This window comes from Chiloscyllium punctatum, chromosome 24, assembly GCF_047496795.1.
Source record: "Chiloscyllium punctatum isolate Juve2018m chromosome 24, sChiPun1.3, whole genome shotgun sequence".
Taxonomy (NCBI): Eukaryota; Metazoa; Chordata; class Chondrichthyes; order Orectolobiformes; family Hemiscylliidae; genus Chiloscyllium; species Chiloscyllium punctatum.
This window is the reverse complement of record NC_092762.1, coordinates 33,486,078-33,508,842: the sequence shown is the minus strand read 5'-3', so window position 1 is coordinate 33,508,842 and position 22,765 is coordinate 33,486,078.

Sequence of the window (22,765 nt, the reverse complement as noted above, 5' to 3'; positions counted from 1 at the left end):
TCTCTCTCTCTCGACTTGTCTCTGTCTCTCTACCTGTCTCTCTCTCTCTCTACCTGTCTCTCTCACTCTCTACCTGTCTCTCTTTCACGACTTGTCTCTCTCTCTCGATTGTCTCTCTCTCTCTACCTGTCTCTGCCTGTCTCTCTCTCTCTCTCTACCTGTCTCTCTCTCTCTCTACCTGTCTCTCTCTCTCGACTTGTCTCTCTCTCTCGATTGTCTCTCTCTCTCTACCTGTCTCTGCCTGTCTCTCTCACTCTGCCTGTCTCTCTCTCTCTCTGCCTGCTCTCTCTCTCTTTGCCTGTCTCTCTCTCTCTCTCTACCTGTCTCTCTATCTACCTGTCTCTCTCTCTCTCTACCTCCCTCTGCCTGTCTCTCTCTCTCTACTTGTCTCTTTCTCTGTACCTGTCTCTCTTACTCTACCTGTCTCTCTCTCTACTTGTCTCTCTCTCTCTACTTGTCTCTCTCTCTCTACCTGTCTCTGCCTGTCTCTGTCTCTCTCTACCTGTCTCTCTCTCTCTGTACCTGTCTCTCTTATTCTACCTGTCTCTCTCTCTCACTCTCTCTCTACCTGTCTCTCTCTCTCTACCTGTCTCTCTCTCTCTCTCCTTGTCTCTCTCTCTCTAATTGTCTCTCTCCCTACCTGTCTGTGCCTGTCTCTCTCTCTCTCTATCTGTCTCTCTCTCTCTACCCGTCTCTCTCTCTCTCTCTCTACCTCTCTCTGCCTGTGTCTCTCTCACTCTACCTGTGTCTCTCTCTCTCTCTACCTCTCTCTCTCTCTACTTGTCTCTCTCTACCTCTCTCTCTACCTCTCTCTGCCTGTCTCTCTCTCTCTCTACCTGTCTCTTCCTGTCTCTCTCTCTCTCTACCTGTCTCTGTCTCTCTCTCTCTCTCTGCCAGTCTCGCTCTCTCTCTCTGCCTGTCTCTCTCTCTCTGCCTGTCTCTCTCTCTCTACCTGTCTCTGCCTGCGCTCTCTCTCTCTCTCTCTCTACCTGTCTCTCTCTCTCTTTCTCTACCTGTCTCTCTCTCTCTCTACCCCTCTCTCTCTCTCTATCTCTACTTGTCTCTCTCTCTACCTCTCTCTGCCTGTCTCTCTCGCTCTACCTGTCTCTCTCTCCCTACCTCTTTCTGCCTGTCTCTCTCTCTCTACCCGTCTCTCTCTCTACCTCTCTCTGCCTGTCTCTCTCTCTCTCTCTACCTCTCTCTCTCTCTCTACTTGTCCCTCTCTCTCTACCTCTCTCTCTCCACCTGTCTCTCTCTCTCTCTCTACCTGTCTCTCTCTCTCTACGTCTCTCTCTCTCTCTCTCTCTCTAACTGTCTCTCTCTCTCTACCTGTCTCTCTCTCTCTCTACGTCTCTCTCTCTCTCTCTCTACCTGTCTCTCTCTCTCTACCTGTCTCTCTCGCTCTCTCTACCTGTCTCTCTCGCTCTCTCTACCTGTCTCTGCCTGTCTCTCTCACTCTACCTGTCTCTCTCTCTCTACCTGTCTAGCTCTCTCTACCTCTCTCTCTCTCTGCCTGTCTCTCTCTCTCTACCTGTCTCTCTCTCTCTACCTGTCTAGCTCTCCCTCTACCTCTCTCTCTCTCTACCTGTCTCTCTCTCTACCTGTCTCTCTCTCTTTATCTCTACCTGTCTCTCTCTCTCTCTCTCTCTCTACCTGTCTCTCTCTCTCTACCTGTCTCTCTCTCTCGACTTGTCTCTGTCTCTCTACCTGTCTCTCTCTCTCTCTACCTGTCTCTCTCACTCTCTACCTGTCTCTCTTTCACGACTTGTCTCTCTCTCTCGATTGTCTCTCTCTCTCTACCTGTCTCTGCCTGTCTCTCTCTCTCTCTACCTGTCTCTCTCTCTCTCTCTACCTGTCTCTCTCTCTCGACTTGTCTCTCTCTCTCGATTGTCTCTCTCTCTCTACCTGTCTCTGCCTGTCTCTCTCAATCTGCCTGTCTCTCTCTCTCTCTGCCTGCTCTCTCTCTCATTGCCTGTCTCTCTCTCTCTCTCTACCTGTCTCTCTATCTACCTGTCTCTCTCTCTCTCTACCTCCCTCTGCCTGTCTCTCTCTCTCTACTTGTCTCTTTCTCTGTACCTGTCTCTCTTACTCTACCTGTCTCTCTCTCTACTTGTCTCTCTCTCTACTTGTCTCTCTCTCTCTACCTGTCTCTGCCTGTCTCTGTCTCTCTCTACCTGTCTCTCTCTCTCTGTACCTGTCTCTCTTATTCTACCTCTCTCTCTCTCTCTACCTGTCTAGCTCTCTCTCTACCTCTCTCTCTCTCTACCTGTCTCTCTCTCTCTACCTGTCTCTCTCTCTTTATCTCTACCTGTCTCTCTCTCTCTCTCTCTCTACCTGTCTCTCTCTCTACCTGTCTCTCTCTCTCTCTCTACCTCCCTCTGCCTGTCTCTCTCTCTCTACTTGTCTCTTTCTCTGTACCTGTCTCTCTTACTCTACCTGTCTCTCTCTCTACTTGTCTCTCTCTCTCTACTTGTCTCTCTCTCTCTACCTGTCTCTGCCTGTCTCTGTCTCTCTCTACCTGTCTCTCTCTCTCTCTCCCTGTCTCTCTCTCTACCTGTCTCTCTCTCTCTGTACCTGTCTCTCTTATTCTACCTGTCTCTCTCTCTCACTCTCTCTCTACCTGTCTCTCTCTCTCTCTACCTGTCTCTCTCTCTCTCCTTGTCTCTCTCTCTCTAATTGTCTCTCTCCCTACCTGTCTGTGCCTGTCTCTCTCTCTCTATCTGTCTCTCTCTCTCTCTACCCGTCTCTCTCTCTCTACCTCTCTCTGCCTGTGTCTCTCTCACTCTACCTGTGTCTCTCTCTCTCTCTACCTCTCTCTCTCTCTACTTGTCTCTCTCTACCTCTCTCTGCCTGTCTCTCTCTCTCTACCTGTCTCTTCCTGTCTCTCTCTCTCTACCTGTCTCTGTCTCTCTCTCTCTCTCTCTCTGCCTGTCTCGCTCTCTCTCTGCCTGTCTCTCTCTCTCTCTCTCTGCCTGTCTCTCTCTCTCTGCCTGTCTCTCTCTCTCTACCTGTCTCTGCCTGCGATCTCTCTCTCTCTCTCTGCCTGTCTCTCTCTCTCTCTACCTGTCTCGCTCTCTCTCCACCTGTCTCTCTGTCTCTCTCTACCTGTCTCTCTCTCTCTACCTGTCTCTCTCTCTCTACCTGCCTCTCTCTCTCTACCTTCTCTGCCTGTCTCTCTCACTCTCTCTACCTGTCTCTCTCTCTCTACCTGTCTCTCTCTCTCTCTACCTGTCTCTCTCCCTCTGCCTGTCTCTCTCTCTCTACTTGTCTCTTTCTCTGTACCTGTCTCTCTTACTCTACCTGTCCCTCTCTCTACTTCTCTCTCTCTCTCTACCTGTCTCTCTCTCTCTCTACCTGTCTCTGCCTGTCTCTGTCTCTCTCTACCTGTCTCTCTCTCTCTGTACCTGTCTCTCTTATTCTACCTGTCTCTCTCTCTCTACCTGTCTAGCTCTCTCTCTACCTCTCTCTCTCTCTACCTGTCTCTCTCTCTCTACCTGTCTCTCTCTCTTTATCTCTACCTGTCTCTCTCTCTCTCTCTCTCTACCTGTCTCTCTCTCTCTACCTGTCTCTCTCTCTTTATCTCTACCTGTCTCTCTCTCTCTCTCTCTCTCTCTATCTGTCTCTCTCTCTACCTGTCTCTCTCTCTCTCTACCTCCCTCTGCCTGTCTCTCTCTCTCTACTTGTCTCTTTCTCTGTACCTGTCTCTCTTACTCTACCTGTCTCTCTCTCTACTTGTCTCTCTCTCTCTACTTGTCTCTCTCTCTCTACCTGTCTCTGCCTGTCTCTGTCTCTCTCTACCTGTCTCTCTCTCTCTCTCCCTGTCTCTCTCTCTACCTGTCTCTCTCTCTCTGTACCTGTCTCTCTTATTCTACCTGTCTCTCTCTCTCACTCTCTCTCTACCTGTCTCTCTCTCTCTCTACCTGTCTCTCTCTCTCTCCTTGTCTCTCTCTCTCTAATTGTCTCTCTCCCTACCTGTCTGTGCCTGTCTCTCTCTCTCTATCTGTCTCTCTCTCTCTCTACCCGTCTCTCTCTCTCTACCTCTCTCTGCCTGTGTCTCTCTCACTCTACCTGTGTCTCTCTCTCTCTCTACCTCTCTCTCTCTCTACTTGTCTCTCTCTACCTCTCTCTGCCTGTCTCTCTCTCTCTCTACCTGTCTCTTCCTGTCTCTCTCTCTCTACCTGTCTCTGTCTCTCTCTCTCTCTCTCTGCCTGTCTCGCTCTCTCTCTGCCTGTCTCTCTCTCTCTCTCTGCCTGTCTCTCTCTCTCTGCCTGTCTCTCTCTCTCTACCTGTCTCTGCCTGCGCTCTCTCTCTCTCTCTCTCTGCCTGTCTCTCTCTCTCTCTACCTGTCTCGCTCTCTCTCCACCTGTCTCTCTGTCTCTCTCTACCTCTCTCTACCTGTCTCTCTCTCTCTACCTGCCTCTCTCTCTACCTATCTCTGCCTGTCTCTCTCACTCTCTCTACCTGTCTCTCTCTCTCTACCTGTCTCTCTTTCTCTCTACCTGTCTCTCTCCCTCTGCCTGTCTCTCTCTCTCTACTTGTCTCTTTCTCTGTACCTGTCTCTCTTACTCTACCTGTCCCTCTCTCTACTTCTCTCTCTCTCTCTACTTGTCTCTCTCTCTCTCTCTACCTGTCTCTGCCTGTCTCTCTCTCTCTCTACCTGTCTCTCTCTACCTTTGTCTCTCTGTACCTGTCTCTCTTATTCTACCTGTCTCTCTCATTCTCTCTCTACCTGTCTCTCTCTCTGTCTCTACCTGTTTCTCTCTCTCTCTCGCCTTGTCTCTCTCTATCTACCCGTCTCTCTCTCTCTCTCTACCTCTCTCTGCCTGTCTCTCTCTCTCTACCTGTCTCTCTCTCTGTCTCTACCTGTCTCTCTCTCTCTCTCTACCTCTCTCTGCCTGTCTCTCTCTCTCTACCTGTCTCTCTCTCTCTCTACCTGTCTCTCTCTCTTTCTACCTGTCTCTCTCTCTCTCACCCTACCTGTCTCTCTCTCTACCTATCTCTCTCTCTCTGCTTGTCTCTCTCTCTACCTGTCTCTCTCTCTCTCTCTCTACCTCTCTCTGCCTGTCTCTCTCTATCTACCTGTCTCTTCCTGTCTCTCTCTCTCTACCTGTCTCTCTCTCTCTCTCTCTGCCTGTCTCGCTCTCTCTCAACCTGTCTCTCTCTCTCTCTCTCTACCTGCCTCTCTCTCTCTACTTGTCGCTCTCTCTCTCTACTTGTCTCTCTCTCTCTCTCTACCTCTCTCTCTCTCTCTCTCCCTGTCTCTCTCTCTCTCTCCCTGTCTCTCTCTCTCCCTGTCTCTCTCTCTACTTCTCTCTCTCTCTCTCTTCCTGTCTCTGCTTGTCTCTCTCTCTCTCTCTCTCTCTCTCCCTGTCTCTCTCTGTCTACTTGTCTGTCTCTCTCTATCTGTCTCTGCCTGTCTCTCCCTCTCTCTACCTGTCTCTCTCTCTCTCTGTACCTGTCTCTCTTACTCTACCTGTCTCTCTCTCAGTCTCTCTCTACCTGTCTCTCTCTCTCTACTTGCCTCTCTCTCTACCTGTCTCTACCTCTCTCTCTCTCTCTCTACCTGTCTCTCTCTCTCTACTGTCTCTCTCTCTGTACCTGTCTCTCTTACTCTACCTGTCTCTCTCTCACTCTCTCTCTCTCCCTGTCTCTCTCTCTACCTGTCTCTGCCTGTCTCGCTCTCTCTACCTGTCTCTCTCTCTCTCTCTACCTGTCTCTCTCTCTCTCTCTCTACCTGTCTCTGCCTGTCTCTCTCTCTCTCTACCTGTCTCTGCCTGTCTCTCTCTCTCCCTCTACCTGTCTCTCTCTCTCTCTACTTGTCTCTCTCTCTCTCTACTTGTCTCTCTCACTACTTGTCTCTGCCTGTCTCTCTCTCTCTCTACCTGTCTCTCTCTCTCTCTACCTGTCTCTCTCTCTACCTGTCTCTCTCTCTGTACCTGTCTCACTTACTCTACCGGTCTCTCTCTCTCTCTTCCTGTCTCTCTCTCTACCTGTCTCTCTCTCTCTCTCTACTTGTATCTCTCTCCCTACTTGTCTCTCTCTCTCTATCTGTCTCTGGCTGTCTTTCTCTCTCTCTACCTGTCTTTCTCTCTCTCTCTTCCTCTCTCTCACTCTCTACCTTTCTCTCTCTCACTCTCTCTACCTGTCTCTCTCTACCTGTCTCTCTCACTCTCTCTACTTGTCTCTCTCTCTCTATTTGTCTCTCTCTCTCTATCTGTCTCTGCCTGTCTCTCTCTCTCTCTCTACCTGTCTCTCTCTCTCTACCTGTCTCTCTCTCTGTACCTGTCTCTCTTACTCTACCTGTCTCTCTCTCACTCTCTCTCCACCTGTCTCTCTCTCTCTCTACTTGCCTCTCTCTCTACCTGTCTCTACCTGTCTCTCTCTCTCTCTCTCTACCTGTCTCTCTCTCTCTCTATCTGTCTCTCTCTCTACATCTCTCTGCCTGTCTCACTCTCTCTACCTGCCTCTCTCTCTCTACCTGTCTCTCCCTCTACCTGTGTCTCTCTATACCTGTCTATCTCTCTCTCTACTTGTCTCTCTCTCTTTATCTGTCTCTGCCTGTCTCTCCCTCTCTCTCTACCTGTCTCTCTCTCTCTCTACCTGTATCTCTCTCTGTACCTGTCTCTCTCTCACTCTCTCTCTCTACCTGTCTCTCTCTCTACTTGCCTCTCTCTCTACCTGTCTCTACCTGTCTCTCTCTCTCTCTCTCTGCCTGTCTCTCTTTCTCTCTCTACCTGTCTATCTCTCTCTGCCTGTCTCTCTCTCTCTACCTCTCTCTCTCTCTACCTGTCTCTCTCTCTCTCCCTGTCTCTCTCTCTCTCCCTGTCTCTGTCTCTCTACCTCTCTCTGCCTCTCTCTCTCTCTCTACATGCCTCTCTCTCTCTCTCTACCTGTCTCTCTCTCTCTACCTCTCTCTGCCTGTCTCTCTCTCTCTCCCTGTCTCCCTCTGTCTCTACTTGTCTCTCTCTCTCTGCCTGTCTCTCTCTCTCTCTACCTGTCTCTCTCTCTCTCTACCTGTCTCACTCTCTCTACATCTCTCTGCCTGTCTCTCTCTCTACCTGTCTCTCTCTCTACCTGTCTCTCTCTCTACCTGTCTCTGCCTGTCTCTCTCTCTCTACCTCTCTCTCTCTCTCTCTCTCTACCTGTCTCTCTCTTTCTACTTGTCCCTCTCTCTCTACTTGTCTCTCTCTCTACCTGTTTCTGCCTGTCTCTCTCTCTCTCTGCCTGTCTCTCTCTCTCTCTCTACCTGTCTCTCTCTCCCTACCCGTCTCTCTCTCGCTCTACCTCCCTCTGCCTGTCTCTCTCTCTACCTGTCTCTCTCTCTCTGTACCTGTCTCTCTAACTCTACCTATCTCTCTCTCACTCACTCTCTACCTGTCTCTCTCTCTCTACCTGTCTCTCTCTCTCTACATGCCTCTCTCTCTCTCTCTACCTGTCTCTCTCTCTCTCTACCTCTCTCTGCCTGTCTCTCTCTCTCTACCTGTCTCCCTCTGTCTCTACTTGTCTCTCTCTCTCTGCCTGTCTCTCTCTCTCTCTCTACCTGTCTCTCTCTCTCTCTACCTGTCTCTCTCTCTACATCTCTCTGCCTGTCTCACTCTCTCTACCTGCCTCTCTCTCTCTACCTGTCTCTCCCTCTACCTGTGTCTCTCTATACCTGTCTATCTCTCTCTCTACTTGTCTCTCTCTCTCTACCTGTATCTCTCTCTGTACCTGTCTCTCTCTCACTCTCTCTCTCTACCTGTCTCTCTCTCTACTTGCCTCTCTCTCTACCTGTCTCTACCTGTCTCTCTCTCTCTCTCTCTCTACCTGTCTCTCTCTCTCTACCTGTCTCTCTCTCTGTACCTGTCTCTCTTACTCTACCTGTCTCTCTCTCACTCTCTCTCTCTACCTGTCTCTCTCTCTACCTGTCTCTGCCTGTCTCTCTCTCTCTACCTGTCTCTCTCTCTCTCTACCTATCACTGCCTGTCTCTCTCTCTCTCTACCTGTCTCTCTCTCTCTCTCTCTACTTGTCTCTCTCTCTCTACTTGTCTCTCTCTCACTACCTGTCTCTGCCTGTCTCTCTCTCTCTACCTGTCTCTCTCTCTCTCTACCTGTCTCTCTCTCTACCTGTCTCTCTCTCTCTTTCTCTACCTGTCTCTCTCTCTGTACCTGTCTCTCTTACTCTACCTGTAGCTCTCTCACTCTCTCTACCTGTCTCTCTCTCTACCTGTCTCTCTCTCTCTCTACTTGTCTCTCTCTCTCTACTTGTCTCTCTCTCTCTATCTGTCTCTGGCTGTCTTTCTCTCTCTCTCTACCTCTCTCTCTCTCTCTCTACCTGTCTCTCTCTCTCTGTACCTGTCTCTCTTACTCTACCTGTCTCTCTCTCACTCTCTCTCTACCTGTCTCTCTCTCTCTACTTATCTCTCTCTCTCTACCTCTCTCTGCCCGTCTCTCTTACTCTACCTGTCTCTCTCTACCTGTCTCTCTCTCTACCTGTCTCTCTCTCTCTCTTCCTGTCTCTCTTACTCTACCTGTCTCTCTCTCTCTCTACCTGTCTCTCTCTCTACCTGTCTCTCTCTCTGTACCTGTCTCTCTTACTCTCCCTGTCTCTGCCTGTCTCTCTCTCTCTCTACCTGTCTCTCTCTCTCTCTCTACTTGTCTCTCACTCTCTCTACTTGTCTCTCTCTCACTACATGTCTCTGCCTGTCTCTCTCTCTCTCTCTACCTGTCTCTCTCTCTCTCTACCTGTCTCTCTCTCTACCTGTCTCTCTCTCTCTTTCTCTACCTGTCTCTCTCTCTGTACCTGTCTCTCTTACTCTACCTGTAGCTCTCTCACTCTCTCTACCTGTCTCTCTCTCTACCTGTCTCTCTCTCTCTCTACTTGTCTCTCTCTCTCTACTTGTCTCTCTCTCTCTATCTGTCTCTGGCTGTCTTTCTCTCTCTCTCTACCTCTCTCTCTCTCTCTGTACCTGTCTCTCTTACTCTACCTGTCTCTCTCTCACTCTCTCTCTACCTGTCTCTCTCTCTCTACTTATCTCTCTCTCTCTACCTCTCTCTGCCCGTCTCTCTCGCTCTACCTGTCTCTCTCTCCCTACCTCTTTCTGCCTGTCTCTCTCTCTCTACCCGTCTCTCTCTCTACCTCTCTCTGCCTGTCTCTCTCTCTCTCTCTCTACCTCTCTCTCTCTCTACTTGTCCCTCTCTCTCTACCTCTCTCTCTCTACCTGTCTCTCTCTCTCTCTCTACCTGTCTCTCTCTCTCTACCTCTCTCTCTCTCTCTAACTGTCTCTCTCTCTCTCTACCTGTCTCTCTCTCTCTCTCTACGTCTCTCTCTCTCTCTCTACCTGTCTCTCTCTCTCTACCTGTCTCTCTCGCTCTCTCTACCTGTCTCTCTCGCTCTCTCTACCTGTCTCTGCCTGTCTCTCTCACTCTAACTGTCTCTCTCTCTCTACCTGTCTAGCTCTCTCTACCTCTCTCTCTCTCTCTCTGCCTGTCTCTCTCTCTCTACCTGTCTCTCTCTCTCTACCTGTCTAGCTCTCTCTCTACCTCTCTCTCTCTCTACCTGTCTCTCTCTCTCTACCTGTCTCTCTCTCTTTATCTCTACCTGTCTCTCTCTCTCTCTCTCTCTCTACCTGTCTCTCTCTCTCTTTCTCTACCTGTCTCTCTCTCTCTCTACCCCTCTCTCTCTCTCTATCTCTACTTGTCTCTCTCTCTACCTCTCTCTGCCTGTCTCTCTCTCTCTACCTGTCTCTCTCTCTCCCTACCTCTTTCTGCCTGTCTCTCTCTCTCTACCTGTCCCTCTCTCTCTACCCGTCTCTCTCTCTCTCTCTACCTCTCTCTCTCTCTCTACTTGTCTCTCTCTCTACCTGTCTCTCTCTCTCTCTCTACCTGTCTCTCTCTCTCTACCTGTCTCTCTCTCTCGACTTGTCTCTGTCTCTCTACCTGTCTCTCTCTCTCTCTACCGGTCTCTCTCACTCTCTACCTGTCTCTCTTTCACGACTTGTCTCTCTCTCTCGATTGTCTCTCTCTCTCTACTTGTCTCTGCCTGTCTCTCTCTCTCTCTCTACCTGTCTCTCTCTCTCTCTCTCTACCTGTCTCTCTCTCTCGACTTGTCTCTCTCTCTCGATTGTCTCTCTCTCTCTACCTGTCTCTGCCTGTCTCTCTCACTCTGCCTGTCTCTCTCTCTCTCTGCCTGCTCTCTCTCTCTTTGCCTGTCTCTCTCTCTCTCTCTCTACCTGTCTCTCTATCTACCTGTCTCTCTCTCTCTCTACCTCCCTCTGCCTGTCTCTCTCTCTCTACTTGTCTCTTTCTCTGTACCTGTCTCTCTTACTCTACCTGTCTCTCTCTCTCTACTTGTCTCTCTCTCTCTACTTGTCTCTCTCTCTCTACCTGTCTCTGCCTGTCTCTGTCTCTCTCTACCTGTCTCTCTCTCTCTGTACCTGTCTCTCTTATTCTACCTGTCTCTCTCTCTCACTCTCTCTCTACCTGTCTCTCTCTCTCTCTACCTGTCTCTCTCTCTCTCTCCTTGTCTCTCTCTCTCTAATTGTCTCTCTCCCTACCTGTCTGTGCCTGTCTCTCTCTCTCTCTATCTGTCTCTCTCTCTCTACCCGTCTCTCTCTCTCTCTCTACCTCTCTCTGCCTGTGACTCTCTCACTCTACCTGTGTGTCTCTCTCTCTCTCTCTACTTGTCTCTCTCTACCTCTCTCTCTACCTCTCTCTGCCTGTCTCTCTCTCTCTCTCTACCTGTCTCTTCCTGTCTCTTTCTCTCTCTACCTGTCTCTGTCTCTCTCTCTCTCTGCCTGTCTCGCTCTCTCTCTGCCTGTCTCTCTCTCTCTCTCTGCCTGTCTCTCTCTCTCTGCCTGTCTAGCTCTCTCTACCTGTCTCTGCCTGCGCTCTCTCTCTCTCTACCTGTCTCTCTCTCTCTTTCTCTACCTGTCTCTCTCTCTCTCTACCCCTCTCTCTCTCTCTATCTCTACTTGTCTCTCTCTCTACCTCTCTCTGCCTGTCTCTCTCGCTCTACCTGTCTCTCTCTCCCTACCTCTTTCTGCCTGTCTCTCTCTCTCTACCCGTCTCTCTCTCTACCTCTCTCTGCCTGTCTCTCTCTCTCTCTCTCTACCTCTCTCTCTCTCTCTCTACTTGTCCCTCTCTCTCTACCTCTCTCTCTCTACCTGTCTCTCTCTCTCTCTCTACCTGTCTCTCTCTCTCTACGTCTCTCTCTCTCTCTCTAACTGTCTCTCTCTCTCTCTACCTGTCTCTCTCTCTCTACGTCTCTCTCTCTCTCTCTACCTGTCTCTCTCTCTCTACCTGTCTCTCTCGCTCTCTCTACCTGTCTCTCTCTCTCTTTCTCTACCTGTCTCTCTCTCTCTCTACCCCTCTCTCTCTCTCTATCTCTACTTGTCTCTCTCTCTACCTCTCTCTGCCTGTCTCTCTCGCTCTACCTGTCTCTCTCTCCCTACCTCTTTCTGCCTGTCTCTCTCTCTCTACCCGTCTCTCTCTCTACCTCTCTCTGCCTGTCTCTCTCTCTCTCTCTCTACCTCTCTCTCTCTCTACTTGTCCCTCTCTCTCTACCTCTCTCTCTCTACCTGTCTCTCTCTCTCTCTCTACCTGTCTCTCTCTCTCTACGTCTCTCTCTCTCTCTCTCTCTAACTGTCTCTCTCTCTCTCTACCTGTCTCTCTCTCTCTCTACGTCTCTCTCTCTCTCTCTACCTGTCTCTCTCTCTCTACCTGTCTCTCTCGCTCTCTCTACCTGTCTCTCTCGCTCTCTCTACCTGTCTCTGCCTGTCTCTCTCACTCTACCTGTCTCTCTCTCTCTACCTGTCTAGCTCTCTCTACCTCTCTCTCTCTCTCTGCCTGTCTCTCTCTCTCTACCTGTCTCTCTCTCTCTACCTGTCTAGCTCTCTCTCTACCTCTCTCTCTCTCTACCTGTCTCTCTCTCTCTACCTGTCTCTCTCTCTTTATCTCTACCTGTCTCTCTCTCTCTCTACCTGTCTCTCTCTCTCTTTCTCTACCTGTCTCTCTCTCTCTCTACCCGTCTCTCTCTCTCTATCTCTACTTGTCTCTCTCTCTACCTCTCTCTGCCTGTCTCTCTCTCTCTACCTGTCTCTCTCTCTCCCTACCTCTTTCTGCCTGTCTCTCTCTCTCTACCTGTCCCTCTCTCTCTACCCGTCTCTCTCTCTCTCTCTACCTCTCTCTCTCTCTCTACTTGTCTCTCTCTCTACCTGTCTCTCTCTCTCTCTCTCTCTCTACCTGTCTCTCTCTCTCTACCTGTCTCTCTCTCTCGACTTGTCTCTGTCTCTCTACCTGTCTCTCTCTCTCTCTACCTGTCTCTCTCACTCTCTACCTGTCTCTCTTTCTCGACTTGTCTCTCTCTCTCGATTGTCTCTCTCTCTCTACCTGTCTCTGCCTGTCTCTCTCTCTCTCTACCTGTCTCTCTCTCTCTCTCTCAACCTGTCTCTGCCTGTCTCTCTCAATCTGCCTGTCTCTCTCTCTGCCTGCTCTCTCTCTCTTTGCCTGTCTCTCTCTCTCTCTCTCTACCTGTCTCTCTCTCTACCTGTCTCTCTCTCTCTCTCTACCTCCCTCTGCCTGTCTCTCTCTCTCTACTTGTCTCTTTCTCTGTACCTGTCTCTCTTACTCTACCTGTCTCTCTCTCTACTTGTCTCTCTCTCTCTACTTGTCTCTCTCTCTCTACCTGTCTCTGCCTGTCTCTGTCTCTCTCTACCTGTCTCTCTCTCTCTCCCTGTCTCTCTCTCTACCTGTCTCTCTCTCTCTGTACCTGTCTCTCTTATTCTACCTGTCTCTCTCTCTCACTCTCTCTCTACCTGTCTCTCTCTCTCTCTACCTGTCTCTCTCTCTCTCCTTGTCTCTCTCTCTCTAATTGTCTCTCTCCCTACCTGTCTGTGCCTGTCTCTCTCTCTCTATCTGTCTCTCTCTCTCTCTACCTCTCTCTGCCTGTGTCTCTCTCACTCTACCTGTGTCTCTCTCTCTCTCTACCTCTCTCTCTCTCTACTTGTCTCTCTCTACCTCTCTCTGCCTGTCTCTCTCTCTCTCTCTCTACCTGTCTCTTCCTGTCTCTCTCTCTCTACCTGTCTCTGTCTCTCTCTCTCTCTCTGCCTGTCTCGCTCTCTCTCTGCCTGTCTCTCTCTCTCTCTCTGCCTGTCTCTCTCTCTCTGCCTGTCTCTCTCTCTCTACCTGTCTCTGCCTGCGCTCTCTCTCTCTCTCTCTCTGCCTGTCTCTCTCTCTCTCTACCTGTCTCGCTCTCTCTCCACCTGTCTCTCTGTCTCTCTCTACCTCTCTCTACCTGTCTCTCTCTCTCTACTTGCCTCTCTCTCTCTACCTGTCTCTGCCTGTCTCTCTCACTCTCTCTACCTGTCTCTCTCTCTCTACCTGTCTCTCTCTCTCTCTACCTGTCTCTCTCCCTCTGCCTGTCTCTCTCTCTCTACTTGTCTCTTTCTCTGTACCTGTCTCTCTTACTCTACCTGTCCCTCTCTCTACTTCTCTCTCTCTCTCTACTTGTCTCTCTCTCTCTCTCTACCTGTCTCTGCCTGTCTCTCTCTCTCTCTACCTGTCTCTCTCTACCTTTGTCTCTCTGTACCTGTCTCTCTTATTCTACCTGTCTCTCTCATCTCTCTCTACCTGTCTCTCTCTCTGTCTCTACCTGTTTCTCTCTCTCTCTCGCCTTGTCTCTCTCTATCTACCCGTCTCTCTCTCTCTCTCTACCTCTCTCTGCTGTCTCTCTCTCTCTACCTGTCTCTCTCTCTGTCTCTACCTGTCTCTCTCTCTCTCTCTACCTCGCTCTGCCTGTCTCTCTCTCTCTACCTGTCTCTCTCTCTCTCTACTGTCTCTCTCTCTTTCTACCTGTCTCTCTCTCTCTCACTCTACCTGTCTCTCTCTCTACCTATCTCTCTCTCTCTGCTTGTCTCTCTCTCTACCTGTCTCTCTCTCTCTCTCTCTACCTCTCTCTGCCTGTCTCTCTCTATCTACCTGTCTCTTCCTGTCTCTCTCTCTCTACCTGTCCTCTCTCTCTCTCTGCCTGTCTCGCTCTCTCTCAACCTGTCTCTCTCTCTCTCTCTCTACCTGCCTCTCTCTCTCTACTTGTCGCTCTCTCTCTCTACTTGTCTCTCTCTCTCTCTCTACCTCTCTCTCTCTCTCTCTCTCCTGTCTCTCTCTCTCTCTCCCTGTCTCTCTCTCTCTCTCCCTGTCTCTCTCTCTCCCTGTCTCTCTCTCTACTTCTCTCTCTCTCTCTCTTCCTGTCTCTGCTTGTCTCTCTCTCTCTCTCTCCCTGTTTCTCTCTCTCTACTTGCCTCTCTCTCTACCTGTCTCTACCTCTCTCTCTCTCTCTCTCCCTGTCTCTCTCTCTACCTGTCTCTGCCTGTCTCTCTCTCTCTACCTGTCTCTCTCTCTCTCTCTACCTGTCTCTCTCTCTCTCTCTCTCTACCTGTCTCTGCCTGTCTCTCTCTCTCTCTACCTGTCTCTGCCTGTCTCTCTCTCTCCCTCTACCTGTCTCTCTCTCTCTCTACTTGTCTCTCTCTCTCTCTACTTGTCTCTCTCACTACTTGTCTCTGCCTGTCTCTCTCTCTCTCTCTACCTGTCTCTCTCTCTCTCTACCTGTCTCTCTCTCTACCTGTCTCTCTCTCTGTACCTGTCTCACTTACTCTACCGGTCTCTCTCTCTCTCTTCCTGTCTCTCTCTCTACCTGTCTCTCTCTCTCTCTCTACTTGTATCTCTCTCCCTACTTGTCTCTCTCTCTCTATCTGTCTCTGGCTGTCTTTCTCTCTCTCTACCTGTCTTTCTCTCTCTCTCTTCCTCTCTCTCACTCTTCTACCTTCTCTCTCTCACTCTCTCTACCTGTCTCTCTCTACCTGTCTCTCTCACTCTCTCTACTTGTCTCTCTCTCTCTATTTGTCTCTCTCTCTCTATCTGTCTCTGCCTGTCTCTCTCTCTCTCTCTACCTGTCTCTCTCTCTCTACCTGTCTCTCTCTCTGTACCTGTCTCTCTTACTCTACCTGTCTCTCTCTCACTCTCTCTCCACCTGTCTCTCTCTCTCTCTACTTGCCTCTCTCTCTACCTGTCTCTACCTGTCTCTCTCTCTCTCTCTACCTGTCTCTCTCTCTCTCATATTCTGTCTCTCTTCTACCTCTCTCTCTCTCTCTCTACCTGTCTCTCTCTCTCTCTCTCTACCTCTCTCTGCCTGTCTCTCTCTATCTACCTGTCTCTTCCTGTCTCTCTCTCTCTACCTGTCTCTCTCTCTCTCTGCCTGTCTCGCTCTCTCTCAACCTGTCTCTCTCTCTCTCTCTCTACCTGCCTCTCTCTCTCTACTTGTCGCTCTCTCTCTCTCTACCTCTCTCTCTCTCTCTCTCCCTGTCTCTCTCTCTCTCTCCCTGTCTCTCTCTCTCTCCTCCCTGTCCTCTCTCTCTCCCTGTCTCTCTCTCTACTTCTCTCTCTCTCTCTCTTCCTGTCTCTGCTTGTCTCTCTCTCTCTCTCTCCCTGTTTCTCTCTCTCTACTTGCCTCTCTCTCTACCTGTCATCTACCTCTCTCTCTCTCTCTCTCCCTGTCTCTCTCTCTACCTGTCTCTGCCTGTCTCTCTCTCTCTACCTGTCTCTCTCTCTCTCTCTACCTGTCTCTCTCTCTCTCTCTCTCTCTACCTGTCTCTGCCTGTCTCTCTCTCTCTCTACCTGTCTCTGCCTGTCTCTCTCTCTCCCTCTACCTGTCTCTCTCTCTCTCTACTTGTCTCTCTCTCTCTCTACTTGTCTCTCTCACTACTTGTCTCTGCCTGTCTCTCTCTCTCTCTCTACCTGTCTCTCTCTCTCTCTACCTGTCTCTCTCTCTACCTGTCTCTCTCTCTGTACCTGTCTCACTTACTCTACCGGTCTCTCTCTCTCTCTTCCTGTCTCTCTCTCTACCTGTCCTCTCTCTCTCTCTCTACTTGTATCTCTCTCCCTACTTGTCTCTCTCTCTCTATCTGTCTCTGGCTGTCTTTCTCTCTCTCTACCTGTCTTTCTCTCTCTCTCTTCCTCTCTCTCACTCTCTACCTTTCTCTCTCTCACTCTCTCTACCTGTCTCTCTCTACCTGTCTCTCTCACTCTCTCTACTTGTCTCTCTCTCTCTATTTGTCTCTCTCTCTCTATCTGTCTCTGCCTGTCTCTCTCTCTCTCTCTACCTGTCTCTCTCTCTCTACCTGTCTCTCTCTCTGTACTGTCCTCTTACTCTACCTGTCTCTCTCTCATCTCTCTCTCCACCTGTCTCTCTCTCTCTCTACTTGCCTCTCTCCTCTACCTGTCTCTACCTGTCTCTCTCCTCTCTCTCTACCTGTCCTCTCTCTCTCTCTATCTGTCTCTCTCTCTACCTCTCTCTCTCTCTCTCTACCTGTCTCTCTCTCTCTGTACCTGTCTCTCTTACTCTACCTGTCTCTCTCTCACTCTCTCTCTACCTGTCTCTCTCTCTCTACTTATCTCTCTCTCTCTACCTCTCTCTGCCCGTCTCTCTCGCTCTACCTGTCTCTCTCTCCCTACCTCTTTCTGCCTGTCTCTCTCTCTCTACCCGTCTCTCTCTCTACCTCTCTCTGCCTGTCTCTCTCTCTCTCTCTCTAACCTCTCTCTCTCTCTCTCTACTTGTCCTCTCTCTCTACCTCTCTCTCTCTACCTGTCTCTCTCTCTCTCTCTACCTGTCTCTCTCTCTCTACCCTCTCTCTCTCTCTCTAACTGTCTCTCTCTCTCTCTAACCTGTCTCTCTCTCTCTCTACGTCTCTCTCTCTCTCTACCTGTCTCTCTCTCTCTACCTGTCTCTCTCGCTCTCTCTACCTGTCTCTCTCGCTCTCTCTACTGTCTCTGCCTGTCTCTCTCACTCTACCTGTCTCTCTCTCTCTACCTGTCTAGCTCTCTCTACCTCTCTCTCTCTCTCTGCCCTGTCTCTCTCTCTCTACCTGTCTCTCTCTCTCTACCTGTCTCTCTCTCTCTACCTGTCTAGCTCTCTCTCTACCTCTCTCTCTCTCTACCTGTCTCTCTCTCTCTACCTGTCTCTCTCTCTTTATCTCTACCTGTCTCTCTCTCTCTCTCTCTCTCTACCTGTCTCTCTCTCTTTCTCTACCTGTCTCTCTCTCTCTCTACCCCTCTCTCTCTCTCTATCTCTACTTGTCTCTCTCTCTACCTCTCTCTGCCTGTCTCTCTCTCTCTACCTGTCTCTCTCTCTCCCTACCTCTTTCTGCCTGTCTCTCTCTCTCTACCTGTCCCTCTCTCTCTACCCGTCTCTCTCTCTCTCTCTACCTCTCTCTCTCTCTCTCTTGTCTCTCTCTCTACCTGTCTCTCTCTACGTCTCTCTCTACCTGTCTCTCTCTACCTGTCTCTCTCTCTCGACTTGTCTCTGTCTCTCTACCTGTCTCTCTCTCTCTCTACCTGTCTCTCTCACTCTCTACCTGTCTCTCTTTCACGACTTGTCTCTCTCTCTCGATTGTCTCTCTCTCTCTACCTGTCTCTGCCTGTCTCTCTCTCTCTCTCTACCTGTCTCTCTCTCTCGACTTGTCTCTCTCTCTCGATTGTCTCTCTCTCTCTACCTGTCTCTGCCTGTCTCTCTCACTCTGCCTGTCTCTCTCTCTCACTGCCTGCTCTCTCTCTCTTTGCCTGTCTCTCTCTCTCTCTCTCTACCTGTCTCTCTATCTACCTGTCTCTCTCTCTCTCTACCTCCCTCTGCCTGTCTCTCTCTCTCTACTTGTCTCTTTCTCTGTACCTGTCTCTCTTATTCTACCTGTCTCTCTCTCTCACTCTCTCTCTACCTGTCTCTCTCTCTCTCTACCTGTATCTCTCTCTCTCTCCTTGTCTCTCTCTCTCTAATTGTCTCTCTCCCTACCTGTCTGTGCCTGTCTCTCTCTCTCTCTATCTGTCTCTCTCTCTCTCTACCCGTCTCTCTCTCTCTCTCTACCTCTCTCTGCCTGTGTCTCTCTCACTCTACCTGTGTCTCTCTCTCTCTCTACCTCTCTCTCTCTCTACTTGTCTCTCTCTACCTCTCTCTCTACCTCTCTCTGCCTGTCTCTCTCTCTCTCTACCTGTCTCTTCCTGTCTCTTTCTCTCTCTACCTGTCTCTGTCTCTCTCTCGCTCTGCCTGTCTCGCTCTCTCTCTGCCTGTCTCTCTCTCTCTCTCTGCCTGTCTCTCTCTCTCTGCCTGTCTCTCTCTCTCTACCTGTCTCTGCCTGCGCTCTCTCTCTCTCTACCTGTCTCTCTCTCTCTTTCTCTACCTGTCTCTCTCTCTCTCTACCCCTCTCTCTCTCTCTATCTCTACTTGTCTCTCTCTCTACCTCTCTCTGCCTGTCTCTCTCGCTCTACCTGTCTCTCTCTCCCTACCTCTTTCTGCCTGTCTCTCTCACTCTACCTGTCTCTCTCTCTCTACCTGTCTAGCTCTCTCTACCTCTCTCTCTCTCTCTGCCTGTCTCTCTCTCTCTACCTGTCTCTCTCTCTCTACCTGTCTAGCTCTCTCTCTACCTCTCTCTCTCTCTACCTGTCTCTCTCTCTCTACCTGTCTCTCTCTCTTTATCTCTACCTGTCTCTCTCTCTCTCTCTCTCTCTCTCTACCTGTCTCTCTCTCTCTTTCTCTACCTATCTCTCTCTCTCTCTACCCCTCTCTCTCTCTATCTCTACTTGTCTCTCTCTCTACCTCTCTCTGCCTGTCTCTCTCTCTCTGCCTGTCTCTCTCTCTCCCTACCTCTTTCTGCCTGTCTCTCTCTCTCTACCTGTCCCTCTCTCTCTACCCGTCTCTCTCTCTCTCTCTACCTCTCTCTCTCTCTCTACTTGTCTCTCTCTCTACCTGTCTCTCTCTCTCTCTACCTGTCTCTCTCTCTCTACCTGTCTCTCTCTCTCGACTTGTCTCTGTCTCTCTACCTGTCTCTCTCTCTCTCTACCTGTCTCTCTCACTCTCTACCTGTCTCTCTTTCACGACTTGTCTCTCTCTCTCGATTGTCTCTCTCTCTCTACCTGTCTCTGCCTGTCTCTCTACCTGTCTCTCTCTCTCTCTACGTCTCTCTCTCTCTCTATCTGTCTCTCTCTCTCTACCTGTCTCTCTCGCTCTCTCTACCTGTCTCTCTCGCTCTCTCTACCTGTCTCTGCCTGTCTCTCTCACTCTACCTGTCTCTCTCTCTCTACCTGTCTCTCTCTCTCTACGTCTCTCTCTCTCTCTACCTGTCTCTCTCTCTCTACCTGTCTCTCTCGCTCTCTCTACCTGTCTCTCTCGCTCTCTCTACCTGTCTCTGCCTGTCTCTCTCACTCTACCTGTCTCTCTCTCTCTACCTGTCTAGCTCTCTCTACCTCTCTCTCTCTCTCTGCCTGTCTCTCTCTCTCTACCTGTCTCTCTCTCTCTACCTGTCTCTCTCTCTCTACCTGTCTAGCTCTCTCTCTACCTCTCTCTCTCTCTACCTGTCTCTCTCTCTCTACCTGTCTCTCTCTCTTTATCTCTACCTGTCTCTCTCTCTCTCTCTCTCTCTACCTGTCTCTCTCTCTTTCTCTACCTGTCTCTCTCTCTCTCTACCCCTCTCTCTCTCTCTATCTCTACTTGTCTCTCTCTCTACCTCTCTCTGCCTGTCTCTCTCTCTCTACCTGTCTCTCTCTCTCCCTACCTCTTTCTGCCTGTCTCTCTCTCTCTACCTGTCCCTCTCTCTCTACCCGTCTCTCTCTCTCTCTCTACCTCTCTCTCTCTCTCTCTACTTGTCTCTCTCTCTACCTGTCTCTCTCTCTCTCTCTACCTGTCTCTCTCTCTCTCTACCTGTCTCTCTCTCTCGACTTGTCTCTGTCTCTCTACCTGTCTCTCTCTCTCTCTACCTGTCTCTCTCACTCTCTACCTGTCTCTCTTTCACGACTTGTCTCTCTCTCTCGATTGTCTCTCTCTCTCTACCTGTCTCTGCCTGTCTCTCTCTCTCTCTCTACCTGTCTCTCTCTCTCGACTTGTCTCTCTCTCTCGATTGTCTCTCTCTCTCTACCTGTCTCTGCCTGTCTCTCTCACTCTGCCTGTCTCTCTCTCTCACTGCCTGCTCTCTCTCTCTTTGCCTGTCTCTCTCTCTCTCTCTCTACCTGTCTCTCTATCTACCTGTCTCTCTCTCTCTCTACCTCCCTCTGCCTGTCTCTCTCTCTCTACTTGTCTCTTTCTCTGTACTCCTGTCTCTCTTATTCTACCTGTCTCTCTCTCTCACTCTCTCTCTACCTGTCTCTCTCTCTCTCTACCTGTATCTCTCTCTCTCTCCTTGTCTCTCTCTCTCTAATTGTCTCTCTCCCTACCTGTCTGTGCCTGTCTCTCTCTCTCTCTATCTGTCTCTCTCTCTCTACCCGTCTCTCTCTCTCTCTCTACCTCTCTCTGCCTGTGTCTCTCTCACTCTACCTGTGTCTCTCTCTCTCTCTACCTCTCTCTCTCTCTACTTGTCTCTCTCTACCTCTCTCTCTACCTCTCTCTGCCTGTCTCTCTCTCTCTCTACCTGTCTCTTCCTGTCTCTTTCTCTCTCTACCTGTCTCTGTCTCTCTCTCGCTCTGCCTGTCTCGCTCTCTCTCTGCCTGTCTCTCTCTCTCTCTCTGCCTGTCTCTCTCTCTCTGCCTGTCTCTCTCTCTCTACCTGTCTCTGCCTGCGCTCTCTCTCTCTCTACCTGTCTCTCTCTCTCTTTCTCTACCTGTCTCTCTCTCTCTCTACCCCTCTCTCTCTCTCTATCTCTACTTGTCTCTCTCTCTACCTCTCTCTGCCTGTCTCTCTCGCTCTACCTGTCTCTCTCTCCCTACCTCTTTCTGCCTGTCTCTCTCTCTCTACCCGTCTCTCTCTCTACCTCTCTCTGCCTGTCTCTCTCTCTCTCTCTCTACCTCTCTCTCTCTCTACTTGTCCCTCTCTCTCTACCTCTCTCTCTCTACCTCTCTCTCTCTACCTGTCTCTCTCTCTCTACGTCTCTCTCTCTCTCTCTCTCTAACTGTCTCTCTCTCTCTCTACCTGTCTCTCTCTCTCTCTACCTGTCTCTCTCTCTCTCTACGTCTCTCTCTCTCTCTCTATCTGTCTCTCTCTCTCTACCTGTCTCTCTCGCTCTCTCTACCTGTCTCTCTCGCTCTCTCTACCTGTCTCTGCCTGTCTCTCTCACTCTACCTGTCTCTCTCTCTCTACCTGTCTAGCTCTCTCTACCTCTCTCTCTCTCTCTGCCTGTCTCTCTCTCTCTACCTGTCTCTCTCTCTCTACCTGTCTAGCTCTCTCTCTACCTCTCTCTCTCTCTACCTGTCTCTCTCTCTCTACCTGTCTCTCTCTCTTTATCTCTACCTGTCTCTCTCTCTCTCTCTCTCTCTCTCTACCTGTCTCTCTCTCTCTTTCTCTACCTATCTCTCTCTCTCTCTACCCCTCTCTCTCTCTCTATCTCTACTTGTCTCTCTCTCTACCTCTCTCTGCCTGTCTCTCTCTCTCTGCCTGTCTCTCTCTCTCCCTACCTCTTTCTGCCTGTCTCTCTCTCTCTACCTGTCCCTCTCTCTCTACCCGTCTCTCTCTCTCTCTCTACCTCTCTCTCTCTCTCTACTTGTCTCTCTCTCTACCTGTCTCTCTCTCTCTCTACCTGTCTCTCTCTCTCTACCTGTCTCTCTCTCTCGACTTGTCTCTGTCTCTCTACCTGTCTCTCTCTCTCTCTACCTGTCTCTCTCACTCTCTACCTGTCTCTCTTTCTCGACTTGTCTCTCTCTCTCGATTGTCTCTCTCTCTCTACCTGTCTCTGCCTGTCTCTCTCTCTCTCTACCTGTCTCTCTCTCTCTCTCAACCTGTCTCTGCCTGTCTCTCTCAATCTGCCTGTCTCTCTCTCTGCCTGCTCTCTCTCTCTTTGCCTGTCTCTCTCTCTCTCTCTCTACCTGTCTCTCTCTCTACCTGTCTCTCTCTCTCTCTCTACCTCCCTCTGCCTGTCTCTCTCTCTCTACTTGTCTCTTTCTCTGTACCTGTCTCTCTTACTCTACCTGTCTCTCTCTCTACTTGTCTCTCTCTCTACTTGTCTCTCTCTCTCTACCTGTCTCTGCCTGTCTCTGTCTCTCTCTACCTGTCTCTCTCTCTCTCTCCCTGTCTCTCTCTCTACCTGTCTCTCTCTCTCTGTACCTGTCTCTCTTATTCTACCTGTCTCTCTCTCTCACTCTCTCTCTACCTGTCTCTCTCTCTCTCTACCTGTCTCTCTCTCTCTCCTTGTCTCTCTCTCTCTAATTGTCTCTCTCCCTACCTGTCTGTGCCTGTCTCTCTCTCTCTATCTGTCTCTCTCTCTCTCTACCCGTCTCTCTCTCTCTACCTCTCTCTGCCTGTGTCTCTCTCACTCTACCTGTGTCTCTCTCTCTCTCTACCTCTCTCTCTCTCTACTTGTCTCTCTCTACCTCTCTCTGCCTGTCTCTCTCTCTCTCTCTATACCTGTCTCTTCCTGTCTCTCTCTCTCTACCTGTCTCTGTCTCTCTCTCTCTCTCTCTCTGCCTGTCTCGCTCTCTCTCTGCCTGTCTCTCTCTCTCTCTCTGCCTGTCTCTCTCTCTCTGCCTGTCTCTCTCTCTCTACCTGTCTCTGCCTGCGCTCTCTCTCTCTCTCTCTCTGCCTGTCACTCTCTCTCTCTACCTGTCTCGCTCTCTCTCCACCTGTCTCTCTGTCTCTCTCTACCTCTCTCTACCTGTCTCTCTCTCTCTACTTGCCTCTCTCTCTCTACCTGTCTCTGCCTGTCTCTCTCACTCTCTCTACCTGTCTCTCTCTCTCTACCTGTCTCTCTCTCTCTCTACCTGTCTCTCTCCCTCTGCCTGTCTCTCTCTCTCTACTTGTCTCTTTCTCTGTACCTGTCTCTCTTAC